Consider the following 22270-nt stretch of genomic DNA (forward strand, 5'->3'; position numbering starts at 1 on the left):
TGTACGTCCTGAACTAAAATCATGCATTTCAGTAGCTTGATATATCTGCAGTGAATTGATGATTTCTGGATTAGACACAGAATGGACATCTCAAGACATGAGCGCTCTTGGCTGTATTTATTCATTTACGGAAATCTCTCTCTCAACAAACTTAGACCCCCAGCCTGGCATTTGCAGCACAATTCTGTAACCGTCTACTCAGAATTAAGGTCCATTGAGTTTAATGGGCCTTACTCCCAAATAAGTGTGCATTGGATTGCACCCTTAGTATTGTATCAAGTTGGGCTACTGAAATAATATTGTCAAATCAAAGGAAATTGGGCTATGATAATTAAAATAAACCCAGTATAACCAAGTATCACCTAGCAGTTCGAAAACATGTCAAAGTGCAAGAAGATAAATAGGTACCGCTCCGGCGGGAAGGTAAACGGTGTTTCCGTGCACTGCTCTGGTTCGCCAGAAGCGGCTTAGTCATGCTGGCCACATGACCCGGAAGCTGTACGCCGGCTCCCTTGGCCAATAAAGTGAGATGAGTGCCGCAACCCCAGAGTTGTTTGTGACTGGACTTAACTGTCAGGGGTCCTTTACCTTTACCTTTAATTAAAATAAACCCAGTATAACCAAGTATCACTATTGCATTGAAACTAACAAAAGTAATGTTGTTATCCTTGTCAGGTGTGTTTGTAAGCTGCCTCTGTGGCATTAATGAATAATTCTCTTGACAGTCAAATTACCCTAGCCCTTGTGATCTTAAACTCTCATTCCTCACATCCAGTTCACCTCCATTTGTTCACCTTACCCATGAGCTACTTGAAACATGTATATACCCTGGAGTTCACAAATGAGTCTTCAAATAATCAGTCTTCATCCTTGTGCCCTGAGGAGTGAAAACTGAATTGCTGGAAGGAATATTACTCATTTCTCTTTCACTGAAGATAATTGGAATTGGATTTCTATACGGAATGCGAATTGTTTATTACTGATATTCTAGAATTTCGCCGCACTATTTAGAGCATTGTAGAACTGCTGCTGTTAATATGCTCCATTGTTTTTCTCCATATCTCTTGTTTTGTATTTTAAGAATCCTGATTTGATTAGTAGTCAACGTATTGGTGATCTAACGAGAGAACAGGCCTGCTCCTCTGCTTTAGGCCAAATTCTAACAAGCTGTATACAGTGGTACCTTGGGTTAAGTACTTAATTCGTTCCAGAGGTCCGTTCTTAACCTGAAACTGTTCTTAACCTGAAGCACCACTTTAGCTAATGGGGCCTCCTGCTGCTGCCGCGCCGCCGGAGCACGATTTTTGTTCTTATCCTGAAGCAAAGTTCTTAACCTGAAGCACTATTTCTGGGTTAGCAGAGTCTGTAACCTGAAGTGTATGTAACCTGAAGCGTATGTAACCCAAGGTACCACTGTAGTAGAGGTAACCCAAGGTACCACTGTAGTAGAGAAAAGCCTCCTTGAGCTGTTTTTCTTTGTGTGTCAAGATGGCTTCCCTTCCCCAGGGCTGTCAATCCAGCACCTTTCATCACCACAAAGTTCACATGCGGAGCTGAACAAATAGGCAGGTGTGAAGTTTATTTTGAAGCACAACCACGGAAGCAAGCAATTGCTGCTCCCAACAATACGCATGTAGAGCAGAGTTTGCCTGTGAGACAGAGTGAATTGATGTGATGATGGCATTTTATAACTTTGTTTAAGAACTAACTCTTTTCTTGCTAAAGGGCAAGCTCAGTAACCTTGTTTGTACAACCGCAGGAAAAGCAGTAAAAAACAGACTACACAAGGAAGGGGTGAATAGGGGTTGTCCTGGGCATGGGGAGCTTGGTATCTCATTGACTGCACTGAATGGAATGACTGGCCTGGATTAGCAATTAAAATGATCGGCAAACTACACCTGACACTATTCACAAAAGTAGCAGTGGTGTGAATGGCTTTTTAGAAAGGAAATTGCATGCGCAATTGGGTGTGGGACACTGGCCTGGAATCTTTAACACCACGAGCGCACTGTTATCGGAATCCCAATAGGGTATTTTCATTGCATGTGCAATTTACTTTTAAAAAGAAATCCACAGAATTACTAATTGCAATGGTTTCAATCTAGACATAATGTAAGTTTCAGTACTCACTTCTTTCTAGTCTTCAGGCTTCACAGATTATTAAATGGGGTGGCTGACGAGATCCAAATATGAGGCAGAGAAGAGGAGTCAGATTTTTCATGGAGGAGTTGGCTAAGTTTTCATCTGTTCCTCATCCTTCCCTCTTGGTGCTCCATTTCTAGCAGAGCTCAGTTTTCTTCTCCAGGCATCTTCATTAATTTGAGGGTTCATCACAACAGCAACTCCTTTTGAAGTGCGTATAGAAGACTTTCGGGAGACAGGAGCGCTCAATTAGCAGCTTAACACTTTCTCTCTTTCTAAAATGCTTTTGGTGTAGAAGGCTTTTTAAAATGGTAGATAGTCCCCACATTTGTCCAAAATTTGTTAAATAGCATAATGAAATCTCTTCATTTATTTAAGAGAGAGAAAATAATTACACTAGCCACAAAAGGGAGCATGTGGAGATTACCTAGCTTTTTGATAAAGAGACCACACATTGGGTAACTTAAAAATGGTTTGCTTCCAAACTCCAAAGGTCAGGTTCATGTGCTTTTCTATACAACAGTCAGAAAAAAACAAGCGTAAAACTTTGCTTAGTTACAGTGGTGAAAGTTCCTAAATTATTGGTCTACGAACTCAAGAGAGGCTTATTAAAGCCATGCAATCTGAATTTGGAGCAACCAGCTCAGACCTCTTTGCACACTGAGCTTCTCAGGTAGAGCAAGGTACAACAATACCTTTATTTTCCTCTCAAGGTGAGGGGGTGACCTAGCTAAGCTTGGCAGGAGAGCTTACTCTATGGTATTAAGCCCTATGTGAATGTTGCTTATATGAGGCTGATTATCCATGGTTATGCATGGAAGGTAGCAGGATCATGGTTGCAAACCCTGCCCCATGTCATATGTGTATTTTGTTTGCACACATGCACCAACTCTGCAAGCAGTTGAGAACTCTGTAAAAAGCAAAGTGAGATGTGTGGTGAATAATGCACATATGGCAGGGAGCAGAGCTTGTCACTATGATTCCACCCAGCCTGTAATGTCTCTTTATTTGTTTCATAAAATTTATGCACCACTTGATTGCAGAAAAAAGCCTCAAAGTGGTCTACAAAAAACCATAATGCACTTGGAACCTGAAAGATGCTGGAGAAATCAGATACAGTGGTGCCTCACAAGACAAAATTAATTCGTTCTGCGAGTTTTTTCGTCTTGTGAATTTTTCGTCTTGCAAAGCACGGTTTCCCATAGGAAATGCATTGACGGTTTCCCATAGGAATGCATTGACGGTTTTAAGAAAAAGGCGCAAGACGTTTTCGTCTTGCAAAGCAAGTCCATAGGGAAATTCGTCTTGCGAAGCAACTCAAAAAACAAAAAACTCTTTCGTCTTGAGAGTTTTTTGTCTTGCGAGGCATTCGTCTTGCGAGGTACCACTGTACAGATTGCAATAGGGCAGGAGAGGTTCCATGACACACCCATTCCAGAATGCTGACCAACCCTTAGCATTAGTAAATGCAACACTTGCATCTTCATTTGTTGAATTTACTTCTTAGTTTCTGTCCCCATGGAGAATACTTGAATTTGAAGGGAAGACTCCCTAAGTGTGGTCTCTCTCCAGTGAATAGCTTGTTGAGCTTCTCTTGAACACTTCTTTTTGAAAATCACTATTTTTAGCTCATGCTGACAGTGTGTGTGTGTTTTTAGTCTGATTAGAGTCTTTACAAACTGGCACTGATTTTTCATTTTTTATTTTTTTATAATGCTGTTTCTAGGTACTGTAATGGATTTGCTGCAAATGTAACTAAGCAACATATGTTCTGCTATTAACGCAAATGTTCATGCTTGCTGATACTATTTGCATTTGAAAGGCAGCTTCCAGTCACTAGACTCTAGTGCATAAGTAAATGGCAGACAGCAAATTGCACAAGGACGTCTTAGTGACATCAGTAGTACTGTCCCCATCCTCTTAAAGAAATGCTAGTTTGATGTGTTTCCTCAAACAGCTTTTGAACAAAGGGTCCCATAGCATTTCTTGTAAAGATGCTTCCTCAATGACATAACCTACTTCATCGAGCTGTTATGAGGATAACATGGAAAGGAGGAAAACTACGTACTGCCAAATTACAGGAAAGGTGGAATGTAAATAATAATAATGCTGTTGTGGAGTGCTTTTCTGCATATTTCATACTACATAGAAGAGAATTCTTTAATGCTTTGATATTAATTCCCCAGTATTTCTGCGTTTCTATGGAGAGCTCACTAGCATTTCTCAAAAGAAGAAAGGTTGTCTCAGATTTTCTTATATATATGTGGAAAATGATTGTTCTAATTCCTCTGAGTCTTTCCTCTAGTGGCTGTTGCTTACCACCCACATATATTTCTTTACTTTATGTTCTTTGTGCGATTTTAAAAATCCAGAATCTGAACGTATACTTTTATCCAGGTAGTGCTCAAGGAGCCCATAAACTGTATCATGTTCACATGACTTTGAAGCACTGCGCAAAACTTACAAGATCAAGCTGTTGTACTGAAGGGCGCTCTTTATAACAAGATTCTTAGCTGTGTTTAAAGGGCAATCCCATCTTTCATTCTATTTTAATAGAGTTTGTAGTCTTGGGATTAGGTTTGTGTTGACAGAGCAAACATTTTACTGCCCTGGAATCCACCAGTAGAAATGAAAGTTTAAAACCTTACGGAGCCTTTGCCCTTCCAACGTTAACTGAAAAACTGAACAAGCCAAAGAGTTGGAGAGGAAGCGAATGTGTCTGCTGGTATTGCAGCAAGTAGGGTGGGAGCTGGAATTTGCAAGATACCTGCACATCTCCATTTGGCCTCACCTACACACCTGGCAGAATTAGATGGTAGAAGCCAGAGAGGCTAAAGTGGAGTGCAGTTCTGAGCCATCAGAAGATGTAGACAGAAGGCCCTGGAAACCAGATCCAGGTTGTTAGTTTGGAGTATCTTCCCAGTTGGGTGGCTGTTTAGGCATCACCAGAAAAAAAGGAAGTGCATCACCACATGCAAACACACACACACAAACATTTGCACAAATGTACATATGCTAATTTATATGCACAAGTGCAAATTTAGATGCAATTACTATAATTTGAATAGAAACACAAAACATCTCTCCATCGTGGGGAAGACTGTAACCAGGTGCCTGCTGAGTCTGCTAGTCGCTGCTCCCTGTTGCTGGGCAACCTCCAAGGCCCCTACTCTTCCTTCTCCCTTCATAGGATTTTAAAAAAATCTTTCAACTGGATTTGACCAGGTATGCCTTCAAGTAGTCCTCTGTGAAGTAGGGCACATGACCACGCCCCTTTCCTAAAGTGGGTGGCAGATAAGATTTTGCTGTACTAAGCAGACAACCTTAATGCACCTTGGCACAAATAATGCTGACAATATACTGTTACACAGCATCCCCAATCTCTGAGCAGTTTGAGATTCCAGGGAGTTCCAGCCATACTTTACACCAGGTCTGTGTTTACTTTTGGACAATGAAACACAGCAGAGACTGTGGTGTCTTTATGATATATGGTTTATTTACACATATATACAACCTGAGCCTACCATGGAGGGGTTCTTCCTGCTTCTTCTGCACAGCATCATCCTTGCTCTGAAGCTTGTCTTCTTAGATCACAGCTTGCCCCTAACTTTGCTTACCCAAACGCTGCCCTTTTCCTAACCTGGGGAGAGGCCCCAGTCCTTTGATCCTGTGCTGTGTTAATGGTCCATTACCCCCCAGGCTACCACTTCCAGAGGGATTAAGGTAAAGGTAAAGGGACCCCTGACCATTAGGTCCAGTCGTGGCTGACTCTGGTGTTGCGGCGCTCATCTCGCTTTATTGGCCGAGGGAGCCGGCGTACAGCTTCCGGGTCATGTGGCCAGCATGACTAAGCCGCTTCTGGCGAACCAGAGCAGTGCACGGAAACGCCGTTTACCTTCCCGCCGGAGCGGTACCTATTTATCTACTTGCACTTTGATGTGCTTTTGAGCAACGGGACCGAGCAACGGGAGCTCACCCTGTCTCAGGGATTCGAACTGCCGACCTTCTGATCAGCAAGTCCTAGGCTCTGTGGTTTAACCCACAGTGCCACCTGCATCCCTACCAGAGGGATTAGTCTGACTTAATTAGTTTTTACCATATCACAGGAAGCACCAGTTTGCCTTAATTAGCCATTAACATATGCTAATTTCTGATGGCTTAGAAATACACAGGTCAAATACACACATGGGTCTAGCTATCACCTCACATAGGAGACTAGCTTTTGACACCCCAAACCTTGCTTAAATTCTAGCACTTATAAACTGACGCAGTGGGAACTGGCTCGGGTTGGTTGGGGGAAGCCTATTGGGAAGCAAGGGAGAGAGCCAATGTGATATAGGAATACATTATTCTGAGCTACTCACAAGTAAGTTGGATAGGAGACCCTGCGACAAAAATAAATAGTAGCAGTTTTAAAAATGAAACCTGTTTTTAAAATAATGGAGAAATGTGTCACATGCCTATAGTTGTACGGTTAGCAGTAAGCTTTTGTTTTATTGTATTACGTTTTTACCTTGGCTCTTCTTCCAAGGAGCTCAGAGCAGGGTACATGGTTCTTTGCTCCCTGCATCTCTGCTTTTATCCTCACAACAAGACTGTGAGGATTGTTAGGCAAGATAGTGGCCTTCTCAGGATGACCTGGAAAGTTTTGTGGTTGAGTAGAAAAGAGTTCAACCCAGCTGTCTCTGATGTAAATTCAGGACTCTAGTTGCAAAAACTCCCCAATGTACTTTAGGGTAAGAAATAGCAGCAGGGAAACATTCTGTGTGTGAGAGAGGCGGGGAGGGGTTTTTACTACCTTGGATAACAAATAGGGCCCTGAGCCAAATTGGGGAGAGAACACATAGGTGTCTGACTCATCCATCACTCATCTGTGGTAACATTCAGCCCCTCATATTTTCCTTATTTACCTTCTGGCCTAATATGACAAATGCTACATGGTTTGTATGCTACCCCCCCCCCCCATTTTGCCATGCTGGTAGTATCTATGCTTCAGGGGTGTAGCAGTGTGTAAATAAGAGGATGTTCTATTTCCTTGGAAATGACTGAAGCAGTGACCTAGCAGCTCCCTACAGAGCAGGAATGGGAAAACTGTGGCCCTCTTGGATGTTGCTGGACCCCAGTTCCCATCAGCCCCAGCTGACATTTGCCAATGGTCAGGTGTGATGGGAGTTATAGTTGAATGTCATCTGGAGGGTCATGGGTTACCCATGTCAGCTGAAGATGACATTGGGCAATATCTGCAAACTATCCAGAACGGTTACTGAAAATTGAGGAATAACCCCATCATTCTAGAAAGTTATGGTGTTCTGAAAAATGCAAATACCCACATGGAATCATAATATATGGCACCAAATATTTTGAGTTCTTCAGGACTCTTCATCAACTAGAAGTTGAGCAAAAGTGAGGGGAGGGGTTTGCAGAAAAACCTGGTCATGTCATTCTTGTGATGAACCTTTTTCCAAACACTATTCAGGTTGTGTCTGGTAGTTATTCAGTTTTGTCTCCAGCACTAATTAGAATACACAAGTTTTTAGTGAGGCTGGATATTATTTTTAGGCAGTGAATGAGGTAAAGTGTAAATAGAAGCTAACGATGATATTGGTACAGAAAAGCACGAGTAGTTCAAAGTGGTATTAGAACAAATAACTCATCTTGCTGGATGGATATCACATTAAATCACTCAGGCAACGGGACCATGATGCAAATTTCCATAAAATCTGCATGTGCTAATCTATATTTATAGATGCAACTTGAGGTCTCTGAGCAAATTAAGATGGTGTCTGAATAGGACCTTATCAATGCTGTGCTTTGCAGCATGCCCAGCAGCCCTGTACACAAAGTAATACATTTTTATTTTATTTTATTTTTAATGGAAAAACAGGCAGGAGATCCAGGGCTCGGTGCGAAAGGTCTGGTGCTCAAGACCCCTAGGTAACCTTCTAACACTTCCCTGTCCCCATTCTCTGACACACATGCACTCACTCACTCATTCACCCTCTCTCTCTCTCTCTCTCTCTCACTCACTCACTCACACACACACACAGACTGACAAAAAAAAATGGTCTTGCCAGAGGATCATTTGCATGCAGAACCAAATTTGCATTTCTCCAAGGCAAGTAGTGTGGGAACTGAAGGAGCAGTGAGTCAGGCTCTGCTGCGGTGTGGGACTCCACACTGGCTGCTGTGTGAAAAGACAACATGCCCTCCTTTGGCAAGTGTCACTGTTGGTTTCACCTGGCTGGGTGTGTATGCCTGGGAACAACTGGAGGAGAATAACCTATGGCTAAGGGGTGTGGGATGGACAAGGGCAGGCTGCCCCATATATGACCCTCTTCTGATGGGAGTTGGAAAGGCAAACCCAGAGAGATTGAAGTCCCACAACAATGTGTTTTGATTGAGTGTGGCAGTTCTCACTGCTGTGCATATTTCACACAATTGTACAGGAACCACAGCACAGCCTGACACATGGCAAAAGTTAGGAAGCATTTCCATCGTGGCAGGACTCTGGGATGGAAGTCCAGGGCCCCACGCAGCAGAATGAGTAGGAGGGTCCCCAAACACAGCAGGCTGACATACAACATTTTGACGGAAGTGCATTTAAAGCTCCCTCCCTCCCATTTAACTTAATGAAGTCCAGGGTTACCTAACCTTACCACAGATCGTTCCTCTTCTTGATTTAGGGTAGGAATCCTTTTAAGTTGTCTAACTTACACATGAGTATTAACTATGGCAGCTTTTGACAGTTCATGCTGCACTAAAAATGGCTTCCCCAGGCAAAGAATAAATATTATTTACATGCCCACTCTCCTCTGCATGTGTGCTCAGACAGGTTCTTGCAATGTGCATGTGCGGTAGAACTTGGTGGCCCTTTTCTTTGGCGAGGAAAACCCACTCAAAATGCAGGAGCCATATTGTCTCCACCTGGACCGTAAGTGAGTCCTAGTTACTCACCTGATAATTGTGCAATTATCACACAACAGCTTGATTGTCGCTGTTGAGGTGGTGTAGGGCTGATGTCCCCAGCACTTATACATGTGTCAGCCTTTGCATAGGACTTCCCTGCAATTTAAAAAATCCTCTGTGGATGATCATTACAACATCATGTGTTTACCTTTTGTCAGGATGCTGTCAGCGGCTCCCAGCTGGTTGCCCAGGAAAGTATAAAGACAAGAAAAAGTTTCTCACTGTCCTTTTTTATTTCATTATTACAGAGAGAGGCTATAGAACCTGAGTGAATCTCCACCCCCTGTCTCTCCCACTTCCTCATTCGTCCCTTCTACGGGTGCTGCTACGTGACCTCTGTCTTTGAGCACTTTGCTCTCCTACTTTTACAGCTTGCTGGGTTCTGGGAGATGGGTCTGGAATGCTTTCTAAAGACACCGTGTCAGCCACGACTTTCCCCCTCATCTGCCTCTGAGCTGTGACCTGCAAACCACTGTTGTAAATCTATACTGTCTTCCTCTTCATCAGGATGGGGAGGCACCACTGGATGGGGTCTCCACCACTCCTCCTCTGCCTAGTCCCTGACACCTTTATAGCTAGGACTCCAAACAAGGAATTGGGGGAGGGGTGTTGACCATATGTGAGAAACTGGTGTGCTCAGAAAGAGTAGGTTTCTTGCGTTTTTCTCACCTGTTTACCTGTGTGAACAACCTTTCTTCTCATTTATTGAAATTAGTTCCCCATGACTAGATAGCTCCTATGAAAAACCACATGAAATATTGCAGTTGCATCGCAGCACGTGGGAACTTAGCTGACTTCTCTCCACAAGTACCTTCTCTCTCTTTTTGCCTTCCTGCTGTGGGAAGCCTTCTCAAGAATATCCCTCTTTAACTTGTGGGCGGGGAAGGTGTTTATCCCTTCGATTGTGAATTAAGGGATTACCTGAACGAACCGCACCCTCAGCCTGGGCAGCTTCCTATACAGATTCCACAGGGGCAGTTGTGGTGTCCTTTTGCAAAAGAATAAAAATGAATAATGGGGCAGGAAGAGTCTTTTGGCACCTCAGAGACTAAGCTTGTGCCACAACACATGTGTTGGTCTTTAAGAGACTGCTGTGAGGAGTGTATGAGGGAATGCTTGAGTACTAACATTTTAAGCCCTAAACGGTTTGGGGCCAGGGATGCATGAATCCACCAATTTTTGTTTTGATTTCTCATTTTCCCAAACTTTTACTTCTCCACATTTCCACATCAGTTTTTTATTTTTATTTTTTAAAATCCTCATAAAAAACTACCACCTTTTAAGTAAAAAATTCTCCTTATATGCACATTGCTTGTAAGCAGTTTTCTCTAATGAAATGCACTTTATATGTTATTGTCACTGATACTTTATGCACACTCTTTATAATATATACATTTCTATACACATTCTCTGTTGGAGAACCAAGTCACAAAATGTAGAGAATTGCAAATTTCCTGTTTCAGTTTGCATATTGTTGTGAAATTAGGTAGGTTCACATTAAAATGCTACCCAAAATGAATTTATCTTCCATCACTAGAATCAGGTAAGAGCAGTGGATAGGGATGGGCAAATGAGTCCGATTTGGTTTCTTTCAGTTCTCCGCATCAGGTTGCATTTTTAAAAAAGCCCTCATGAACATTCTCCAACATTTAAGTTTGAATTTCTCCTAGTATGCAATCATGTCTGAAATATACATCTATTACGAAACAATTTTGCCTAAAATAATGCATTTGTGTATGTTAATTTCACTAATACATGCATTTTCATGCAGACTTTCACTTGGTGTCAACATTTCTGTACACATTACTTAGCTGGAGAACTACATCACAAGATTCAGAGAAATTGCAAATTTTGAAGGATGATTATGTTTCAGTTCATGTCTTGTTTTGGAAATTATGACTGAAGCAGGTTCATCTTTAAATTCAAACTGAATAGAATTTCTTCCTCATCAATAGGAGTGAATATGCTTTAACAAGTGCCTAGAGTCAATAATGGGCGAAATGAGGACTGATAAATGGAAGGTAAAACTAGACAAGACAAAAATACTTTGGAAAGATGTTTTACTAGATAAGGATGATCAAGTTGTTCTGGATGCGGTTGTATGCCACCCCATAAAAGGCAGGTTTGCAGCATGAGGCTGCTTCTAGATCCAGATTTGCTTCCATAGATTAATTTTTGGCTGCTTTTTCAAAGTTGTGATATTGAAAATACGTAGCCCTAATGTGAATAAATTCTAATGTGTGTCACCTTAGTCGTTTTTCCAACAGTCAAGCAGTCTTGCTTTTCTTAGGCCACTGCTACAACATGGAGATTTAATAAGAGAATTGTACTGAAGTAAAACAAGATGTATCTCCATTACAAAGGAGAGCCAGTGTGGTGTAGTGGTTATGAGCAATAGACTCGTAATCTGGTGAACCGGGTTTGGGTCTCCGCTCCTCCACATGCAGCTGTTGGGTGACCATGGGCTAGTCACACTTCTTTGACGTCTCTCAGCCCCACTCACCTCAAAGTGTGGTTGTTGTGGGCGAGGAAGGGAAAGGAGAATGTTAGCCACTTTGAGACTCCTTTGGATAGTGATAAAGCGCGATATCAAATCCAAACTACTACTCTTCTTCTTCTTCTTCTTCTTCTTCTTCTTCTTCTTCTTCTCCTTCTCCTTCTCCTTCTCCTTCTCCTTCTCCTTCTCCTTCTTCTTGCTGGTCTTGTGAGTGGCTGACTTTTTGACACAGCAAGTCAACATGTGAGCCATGGGCATAGTCAAGGGGACGACGACAGGGGGGGCAGGTGCCCACCAAATTTAAAAAATCAATAAAAATACTTAACTAACTGAGGTTCTGACACCCCCCACCAGAGCTGGACAAGTTTCTATGTGCTTAGGTTACTCACCTTGCAGGAGGCATCTGCAAGGGCTTCAACATGACTATTCCATGTTGCTCTTTAACCTTCATTATGATAGAGAGAGGGAGAGACAATGCATGAGCTTTGTAAGAGCACATGGCAAAAGTTAGGAAGCAGTTCCATTATGGCACGTAAATATTGAAGCAGGTTTAAAAGTTCTTAGCTAAGAAAGGCACCTCTTTGTATATACAAGGGAGAACCCATAGTAACATATCAGCATGGTCCTGCTACTAGGCTGTTGCCCCTCACAACTTCTGGCATACATAAACCCCCTATAAACAGCTTTTATGACAGCATATGGCAGATGGAACATCAGATGATAATAAATGGGAGGCGCTTCTAATCTATCTTTTTCCATTTTGAACAGGAAGCTGAGATGAGGAAAGCATTTATTGGGACTCGCCTTGTCCTCAATCTGGCAAAATCCCAAATGGATCTGTCATTATCGGTTATAGAGCCAGGTGGAATTGGCATTTCAAGTTTGTGTAATTAAGTGAGTCAAATTAGATATGATAATAGTTGGACTTGTCTTTAAAATCAACAAACTATTCTTAGGACATTTCCCCCAACTCTTCTGTATCGCAGAGGTTGCAGTCCTAGGCATCTTTACCTAGGAGTAAGCCCTACTGAAAACTGCGGGACTTATTTACAAGTAAACATGGATCGGACTGACCTGCATGTTGAGCAAGGCCTGCAGATGGTGATAATGCTTCAGATAGAGATACAATTGTCTCTTCAATGCTTGAATTGTGATTCCTTTAATTTTTCATTTTCTGTTGTGCATCCAGTCACATTATTTTCCATAATGTAGAGATGGGGAACTTTTGCTGCAGCTCCAACCAAGCATACTATACTACATAATATGCTATACTATACTAAGCTATACCACAGCCCTCCTCATCCTGGAGCCCTCCGTATGTTGTTGGACTCCTAATGCCCATCAGCCCCAGCTAACATAGTCAATGGTCAGGGATGATGGGAGTTGTAGTCCAAGACATCTGGAGGGCTCTAAGTTGGAGAAGGCTGTACCTATAGGATACTATATCACAATCCCTGGTCATTGGCCATGCTGGGAGTTGGAGATCAACAGCATTTAGAAGCCACAGGTGCATCAACACCACAGATCTATGGGGGAGAGAGCAGCCAGTGGTAATAAATGGAAATGGACCCTACTCTAGCTATTGCAATTTCCACCATGGATTTGAGAGGAAGAAAACATTTTCTGAGACTTTGCTTTGGCAAAATCTTATATGACACAGTCATTGAAACCTTTTTCTTTTAATGTAAACTGTTCTGATTTGCAACCAGTTCTGGGAAATAATGAAAGCCTTCAAATGAAGATTTAGGCCGGATAGTTTAGCAGTGACCACACAGACTACACAACATGCACATGAGCTAGCAAAGCAAACCCTAGTGCCAGATCTCTCTCTCCAACTACTCTAGCAATAATATTACTGGATCGAATAACATCTGCAACACTATTAGTCGCCTGCTATATATATGCTGCCAACAGTGCCTATCTTCATGTTATATAAGCCAAACAGGATGATTTGAGCATTAGGGAATGAATGAACATAAAGTAGACATAAAAATGTAAACATCAAGTAATTAGGAGAACATTTCAGTCTCCTTGGATATTGCACCTCTGACTTTAAGGGCACTAAATTATAAAGTAATCTGTGGATTGTTGGACTGAGAAGCTGCAGAAGTAGAATCTATTAATAACATATGCTTATGGGAGATTGACTCACTAAATTGTCCTGCATTTGCTGTTGGAGCAGATTAAAACAGATCAATGGCTTTCATATAAGCTCCCAACATTTCACAAGCAAAAACAGAGACATACATGTAACACCTTATTTCTCATACCAAGGATCACTATTCTTTTACATACTTCGGAAGAGTCTCTTCCACCTTCGGTCTGCTACATTCATTTACTCTCCAATTGCCAGTCTTCCACCAGTTTAAAAGCCAGTAGGGTGTTTTGCTCTTTGGGTTAAAGATTATTATAAACAGATTTGACTAGCAATCTCTTCAAAATATAAATCTGTATCTACAGTATGTGCCATGGAGGGCTGTGCATTGCATGGTGCCTTAGCAGTCGTGCATATGTATTGAAACTGGAAGTGTTGCATCTACTTTTCATGTACCATGTCTGAGGGAGGAAGCTGAACCCCAAAGAATGATAACCCTCACAAGATGACACAAAGCAAAGCAGACATAGGGATTTATTGGACACATGGACAAGACACATGGATAAGGACTGCTCCTGGTAGATAAGAACAGCTGGAAGGGATGAAAGAGGAGGAGGAGGAAGACATCTGTGGACCATAATTTAGAAGATCAAAGTTTAGTTCCCAACTTTGTCTGAAGTCTATGTGTGGCCCAAAGGTAGATTTCTCAGAAAACCATAAAACAAAAAATGACATCCCTCCCTAGCTTTCCCAAGCAACTTGGGGCTCATCCACACCTCCATTTGCCTGCCTGCTTTTCCCCAGGGGAAACTCATGGCTTACTGTTAAATCAGACCAAACGACAATCAGGTTTTTCACAATTGCCTTTTGTTCCAATTCAGTGGTAAACAATGTGCTTTTCAGGGGAAAGCTGTGGGGCAAACACAGAACTGCTTGCACCTGTGCTGCTTGCACCTGTGCTGTCTAGGTACATGATAAGCCGAAGTGTGGATGAGCCTTTGGTTTGCATTAATGTGTTCCACCAAAGGGGCCTAAAAATTGGGGAAGGGTCACAGCTTAGTGGAAGAGCAACAGTTTTGCATGCAGATGGTCCCAGGTTCAATCCCCAACATCTCCCAGTTGGACTAGGAATGTCCCCTGTCTGAAACACTGGAGAGTGGCTGCTAGTAACTATACGAGACCACACAAGCTAGATGGGCCAGTGGCCTGACTTGGTACAAGCCAGCTTCCTGTATCCTTGTGTTCCTATTCTCAGGCCCTGCTTGGAGCAGCATTCTCCCTGTTGTTAGACAGCCATGGCCAGAGCTGATAATAATAAATTATATACTGTTGGGTATGCTTATTTCTTTGCATCTTTCATTAACAAATGTAGGGGGTTATACAGATGATGCTTTAGGTGCTACTTAAAAGTTGGACATTAGGCCACAGAGAGCTAGGCTGACACAGTGCAACCAGGCAGTAATGAGATCAGCTCCTCATTTACTGCTGCGTCATAATGTGTTGATGCTGTAATACTATTTCCACCTCCTGGAGAAGACTGCCCTTATTGGATGTTACAAAAGCTCTAATAATTCCGAGGCAAGTGAATGTCATGCAATAAGTGCTCAGGTAGAGGAAACTCAGGACCTGATTTTCCTGCTACCTGTGCCAGTTTGGAAACATAATCAGCTCTTGTGGCTAGACCATTGCAAAAGCATTGCAAACCTTGATGACTTTACATCCCTAATGCTCAGTGACTTGCCAAAGAACCAAGGAAACAAAAAGAGCAGGCCATGTGACATTTACAAATTGCAACAGTGCGGAAGTGATACCTATAGAACTCTAATCTCTGGCAGCTATGGAGCACTGGATTTGTATAACTCTGTTTATAAAGCTTTGCCCTTCTCTAGTAGTAGTTTTCTCTCATGCAAGTCAGTGCATTTTGTGTGCACTAAGAAAAACATCCGTCTCCAACAAAGTGCTATCAAGACCCATCAATATACACAATTGTCAGTCAAGCCCATCTAACGAAACATAACCTGTCTAGGTTCACAAAGTGAGTGATAGTTAAGGTGCTGGGCTGGCTATCACTCTTCAAGCTCTGAGTAGTAAACACATTTCCCCAGTCCTTCTTTGTGGGATTTATCCATTGCAATTTTGTTGGTTACAGATTTATTTCAAGATTTCCCGGGGAGTCCTAGAAAACAAGGATTTGTTCAGTGTTTCAAAGTCCTGCTGCTTGAAGTGGTTGTTCGAACTAAAGCCTTGATACTAACAATGCAGCATGGAAATAAGTTGTACTGAAAGTGGGGGCACTTTTGCAATCCAAACGTGTTGGGGCTTCATCTCTTTTCCATGGCGCTTGCATGCTTAGTGCATGCATAGAGTTCTCCAAGATGCTCATTGTGTTTCTTATATGTGTGCACCCAGTGTACTGAGTTCCACCTGCATATGAACTTCACTGTTGTTTGTTATGAGTGTGGAAGTTCTTGTGCAGATGGACTTAGTGAGCACACTGACCAATGTGATCAAGAGCAGATCTGTGCAGCTTTGTGCTCAGGTTTCTCTAAATGGCTGCCATTTGTGGAACTGGCCAGTGATTGGCTTTGCTGCTTCAGGACTGCTTCATATGGAATCCAAGTTGTAAAAACACTTACAGAAACAAGCACGCCATACTGCAGAAGTAAGAATGCCCATGTTTTTCCTATGGCGTGGGGGAAATGCCTCATGAAGTTGCCTTAAAGTTAGTTAAAGCTACTAGTTGTGCTAATGGACATTTCACTTGCTTGGGAAGCTTTAGATGAGCACGTAACATCCAAGCAGCATTAGTATGAGTGTTGCAAATCTTGATTCCACTTGTGTAATGAATAGGGTTGGGGAATCTTTCTCAGTCTGAGGGTCAGATTCTTATCTGGCCAACCCTCCGAGAACCAAGTGGGTCTGTCCAAACTATAAGTGAGCATGTCCAATGCTTAGCTTGTTAAATAAAGTTCTTACCTTTTAAATAAAGCATGAAAAAGTTTTGCTCCAATGCAACGAAGGGAAATGTGTCACTGAAAGAGGAGTCTGCAGCCACAGGGGCATCTTATTTTTTGCACTGTTGTCAGAAACACTCCTTACCTGTATACCTTTGCACATGCAGTGCTGAGCACAGTGTGTTTAAACAAGGTGGCCCAGATCTGGCAAGTGTTTATCCACAGCCATCCTGTGAATAAGGAGTAAACTGAATTAAAACAAAGAAGCATGTTGTGTTGTTGTTTACATTGTAAGGGGGTCATTTGACGCACATAAATAAAAGTTCCATACACATCTGACATGTGTAGAAAAATTTGGATATAAATGTAGTCCAGACAGGTGGCCTTTGCTGCGGAAGTTCTAGGCTTCAGTGTCATTTCTGCTGAAGAGTATTACTTTATCTTTGTGTGACTCACAAAGCATGATTAAGTCCAGGAAATTCCACCTGATGTTAGAGACAAGACAGTCAAGGATTACGTGCCTGTGGTTTATTTGATGATATCCATAACCCTCAATGGTTTTATTACAGGCTACCATAAGGTACATGTCTATTGTCCTTGTGGTGAACCTGAGGTTAGCTGGAAAGGCAGGGAGATTCCTTCAGACCAAGTCATTTATTTTCTTACCCTCTGCTGCCATGATCTTGTGGGAAGAGCCACTGAACCCAACCAAATCAGTTTCCAGAAAGGACAAGAGGGAAAAAGAAAAAAGAAACACAATCCTTTGTTTATTTTCCCTTTTATTGCTTGTAGTGTTTTTTTCTTTCTTTTCTTTTCTGGTGCTGTGCCCTGTTCTTTGAATTCCACTGTTTTGCCTATGTAACAAGATCTGGTTTGAATGGCAGTTGTGGAATATCTGTGGTTGCGAAATGCTGGGCTTTCTCATTCATTAGGTTGCGTATGTGAGAGAGCCTGTTATGTCACCTGCTGTTTGGAGCAGAAGAACCTGAAAATGCAAAGGAAATCCAAGAGGCTCAAACATGGCAATTTCACTTAATCCATGTGTTGCTGCTAACCTGTGGCTGAAATACAACTCTCATCCTGCCTTAGCCTGCATGGCCAAGTGTGTGGGATGATGCAGTTCATCAATATCTGGAGGTTCACAGATTGGCCATCCCTGGTGTAATCCCTGGCACAAAGAACAACAAGCAATTTTCAACTTGTCCCTCCTTACCTTGGTAAAATCTATATGTTTACAGCATTTTAGTGAGAAAGCTGCCTCAGGTGGCAGGTGCTGGGGTATCACAGAGTACAGTAGAATAATAGAATCATAGAATTGTAGAGTTAGAAGTGACCCCCGAGGGTAATCTAGTCCAACTCCCTGCAATGCAGGATAATTGTGATGGCAAGCTGTTGGGGACAGAGATGTGCATGACACACAGTTCACTCTAATGGGAAACAATTGCAATCTGGACTACTGGGATGGAACTGCAATTTCAACTGACTATTCAGCAAAGTGACTGCTCCCATTAAGTAAGGCCTTACAAGGCTTTCCTCATCTGAATCCTGCAACAGGCACCTGCTGCTACTTGCGAATCTTGTTGAAGAGTTCCACGTACTGGACCATTGTGCCAGCCGATCTGCAGATGTTGTCATGCTTCTTGCCAAACACAGAAGGGATTTCAAGAGCGTGTCTTCTCATGAAGCTTTGCACGAACTCCATTAACAGGTTCCAGCAGTCGTTGGCTACCACACACGGACAGTATTCCATCTGGCAACAGAAACAAAAGCTCTGAAGCAGAGAGGACTAGAGAAAATTCAGGGGATTCACTTGGCCCCTGGAGCTGAGGTTTCCTAACCCTGGCCTAGAACTATATCAACAGATATTTATCAGGTCAAAATAAAACTGACCCATAGAACTATGGTGTTACCCAAGTGGCCACAAAGGGTTTGGATAAAATGGGTTAAATTGTAGGATAGATATATACTTTTTAGGTCAGTTATGATCTTGTTTTGCAGCCAGATTGCAACCTTTCTTCATCCTTCCTTTTTTGAGAGGAAAAGTGGATGTTGTAGCCATGGGCTGACTTGATTCCCCACTACCCAATATATAGAAACATTAGGGAAGGTTCTAGAAAGACATAACCTAATTCATTCTGAGTTGTGTTCTTCATGTGTGGGGAAAGACTAAAAGGAGGTTTAATCATCTGCTGATTGCTTCTGGTCTTCAGCTGGAGCTCCAGGCTACATCCTCTGTCAGGAAGGCCAATAGGTACTTTTCATTCCTGATTCAGCTGTTGCCTCCTTTGTAGCACACATGGTATGATCTATCTGCCTCTTATACATGCTAGGCAAGTATTATGAATTATTAGAACCAATATGTATTTGCTCTTTGGTAATTGACAACCGGTGTGTTCTGACTGGGTGAGATTCTAACATACCTAATCTCAACCTGTGCTACTGCTTTGGACCTCTTAATTGAGTGATGGGGAAAGTGTGTGATGATAACCCTCTAAGGGAGATTTGTACACAGATGTTGGAACCTGGCGACTTGATACCCCAGTTAGATTTCCCCCCTCAAAAATACCATACTGGTCTAACTCAGTAGGTGTGGCAGATTTTGATTAGTGTGTAATTGTCGGGTGCATCTAGGCCTAGTGGTAAAGCTGAGACAACCAGATTGAATTGTATGATCCCCAGAGGTGGCTGGGTAAGGGCTCTCCAAAGGACCCTAGCTACATCACACCCAATTAACTGTAGCATTCCAAAAATAATTCTTAGAGGGAAACCAACTGCAGTGTGTCTTATACTCTACTCCCAGAGTTAGCACAAATTTGGCCTTTCTGGTCTCACTGTGAGGCTACAGTAGGTTGGCAGACTCCCAAAGCAGCATTTGAATTGATGCGCTGTAAACCCTTTTGCTACAGTTCCCCTTCAGGCACAAAGAGAAAGTAAACAGTCTCCTGGGATTAATTAAATTGCAGTGGAACTGAATATTTTTAAACCCTGGAAACGCAACCTGGCCCTGGACCCTTATTGTAATAAGCATTTGCTTTGTGTACTTTTCACACACAAAGATTCTTCTGCTCTGTCTCCTATTAGGTCAGGGGTGTTTGCAGAAGGAATGCTTTCATGGGGAAGACAGGGCAGTTTGGAATGCTCTCTGTCAGATTCATCTTTCCTAAGATGGTCTCTGCCAGTGCTACTGTGTTCCATTGGAGCTCTAAGCTTGAGCACATTCTAGCTAGGGTGTCCACAGTTTTCGCCAAATGAACAAGAGCTGGAGAGTAGCACTTCTCTTGCTTGCAATGGAATCCAAATTGTGGCTGATCTCTTTTTACTTCCTGCACAATTTTAGGAGACTGGCAGTGCCGTAGGGTGTTTGTATCCAAAGATAAGCACTTTGGGATCCCATTAATGTCAATGAAATTAATTAACTGAAATCAATGTAAGTTTTTAACTTTGGGTGGATTGTGCAAAAAAATTTTTTTTAAGACTTTTATTGGTTTTGATATGTTGATATTTTAAGTTTCTGAATGTCGCTGCTATAGTATATGTGTGTTTCAGTTGAGAATCTTGTTATTATATTCTTTCAGTTCTTGTTTTGTCCTTTACTTTCTGTGCTCCTTGCTGGAAGAGGAAGACATCCAACAAATAAATACAAATCCATTTTTGAAGCCCATCTGCATGAATTGGGTGTAGGTGTCCAAGATACTTGATTGAGAAATGGGCTTCTACTTCAGTGTAAAAGGGTGTTTTTGAAGATGCTGGGAACTTTTGGATAGAGAATATAGTAGAAAAGATGTCTTCGACAATTTGCAGACACTGAAACACTACTGAAAAGGAATAGTATAATTGCTTCCATTGATACAATGGCTAAATGCAGCTCAGCATGTGTTTTCCTTTGCTAGATAACTTTTAGGAAAACACTGAGGGCCCCTCTAGGTGTCCTTTTTATTGTGGTCCAGACAGGTCTCAAACTTTCAATCCCACTTTGCCTCAGCAAAGGTTTCAGGTGGAGTGGCAGACATTCTGCTTTGTTTCAAATTGGTGTGTGTCCTGCAGTTTCCTGCCAAAATTCTGTAACTTTTTATACCACAAATGTTCCAGGGGGTGAGGGTAAGGGTGTTTTCCTGCTTTTCTTGTACTATAGCACAAGACTGACTCTCCAGATTGCACTAATGCAGTAACCATGGGAAACATTGCTGAACAATGTTGCGTTTTAAGGTTTCACTCTGTTTTAGTTTTATGTTGGCTTTGATTTATGTGCTACTTTTTTTGAAAGTTGATTTGAGTTACTTTTTGTATATACAGTCATACCTCATGTTACGTTTGCTTCAGGTTGGGCATTTTCAGGTTGCGTCTCGTTGCAACCCGGAGGTACCGGAAAGGGTTACTTCTGGGTTTCGCCGCTCGCGCATGTGCAAATGCGCAAAATGACGTCACAAGCATGAGCAGAAGCGGCGAATCGCGACCCGTGCATGCGCAGACACGGGTTGCGTTCTTTTCAGGTTGCGACTGGGCCTCTGGAACGGATCCCGTTCGCAACCAGAGGTACCACTGTATATAAAAAGTGCACTAATAAGTGCAATAAATAATATAATAAAATGCATACATATACACATAACTTTATTTGCATTCCACTGTTCCAACCATACTCAAGGTGGCTTAAAACATGAAAAAAATGCATAACTACAACATAACAACAGCAACAACTCCTCCAACGAGAAACCCCAAGCAATACCCCAGCCCCTAATAGCACCTAGCACCTAACACCTAACAAAGCAAAATGCTGAGTGGATGATGCAGTATTGATCCACAATTAGTGCACTATTTTTGTGCCAGTGACATGTTGCAGAGTACACCCACCAGTCTGCAGGGGCCCTAACTCTGTAGATCCCAGTGGCTTTCATGCTAGGTAACCTTCTCCAGCACAGGCATTTCTCCTGCTATCTCATCTTTGTTTCTAAGCTGCGTTATGTTAGCAACTGCAGGAAACCTTCGAACAGCAATTAATGAAGGCTGTCAGGTTGTTTATTTTATGTGGTAGATTTCTCCCATTGTGCCATATCTTAAGTTTCCACATTTAAAGACACTCCTGCATTTCTATTCATAAACTATGATAAAGTTATCTTTGCTTAGACAGGGTACAAGTGGAGGAGCCGAGACATGCTCAGAGTGCTGCTTCCAAGTTCTTACATAAAATTAACTCCAGTTGAGAATACTAGAGATGGTCGTAGCCTCCCAGCAATTTTCTTTCTGCTGATTACCTCTGCATGTAGGTGGCTTTTGATCTATCTCTTCTGGTAGCTTTGCATGAACCTTTGCAGCATTGCCATTTTGCTGAATTAGATAGGTTGAAATCAACTTACTTGATTAATGGTCCTGTTTTCTCTTTTGCTAAAAAAAAAAAGTGCTTTGATGCATTTGAGTGGCTGGTCTCTAGGAGCTGAAAGGCATGGGACTCCTCTTAAAAGGAAGCCAGCATCTTTCTACCATGTAGAGTTGGGAGGACATAAGGGCATGCCTTTGATGGAGAAAGGAAGCACCGAGAATGGCAAAACAGGAACATCACAAAGAACAGAAGTATGCTTCCCTCTGCCATATGTGAAGTAGCAACCATCAGTTGTGTCAAAA

At 42.2% G+C, this 22270-nt stretch overlaps 1 long non-coding RNA gene across 1 annotated transcript in view; it reads right to left on the bottom strand.

Moving 5' to 3' along the window:
* Nucleotides 1-1171: 1171 nt before the first annotated feature.
* LOC310679981 overlaps nt 1172-22270 on the bottom strand; it is a 169504-nt gene continuing 148405 nt past the window's right edge. Inside the window, exon 5 of the long non-coding RNA XR_014512581.1 lies at nt 1172-1386. This is a non-coding gene — a long non-coding RNA (uncharacterized lncRNA). The remainder of the gene's footprint in view (nt 1387-22270) is intronic.

The sequence above is a fragment of the Podarcis tiliguerta genome (genome assembly GCF_965153285.1).
Source record: "Podarcis tiliguerta genome assembly, chromosome: 6".
Taxonomy (NCBI): Eukaryota; Metazoa; Chordata; class Lepidosauria; order Squamata; family Lacertidae; genus Podarcis; species Podarcis tiliguerta.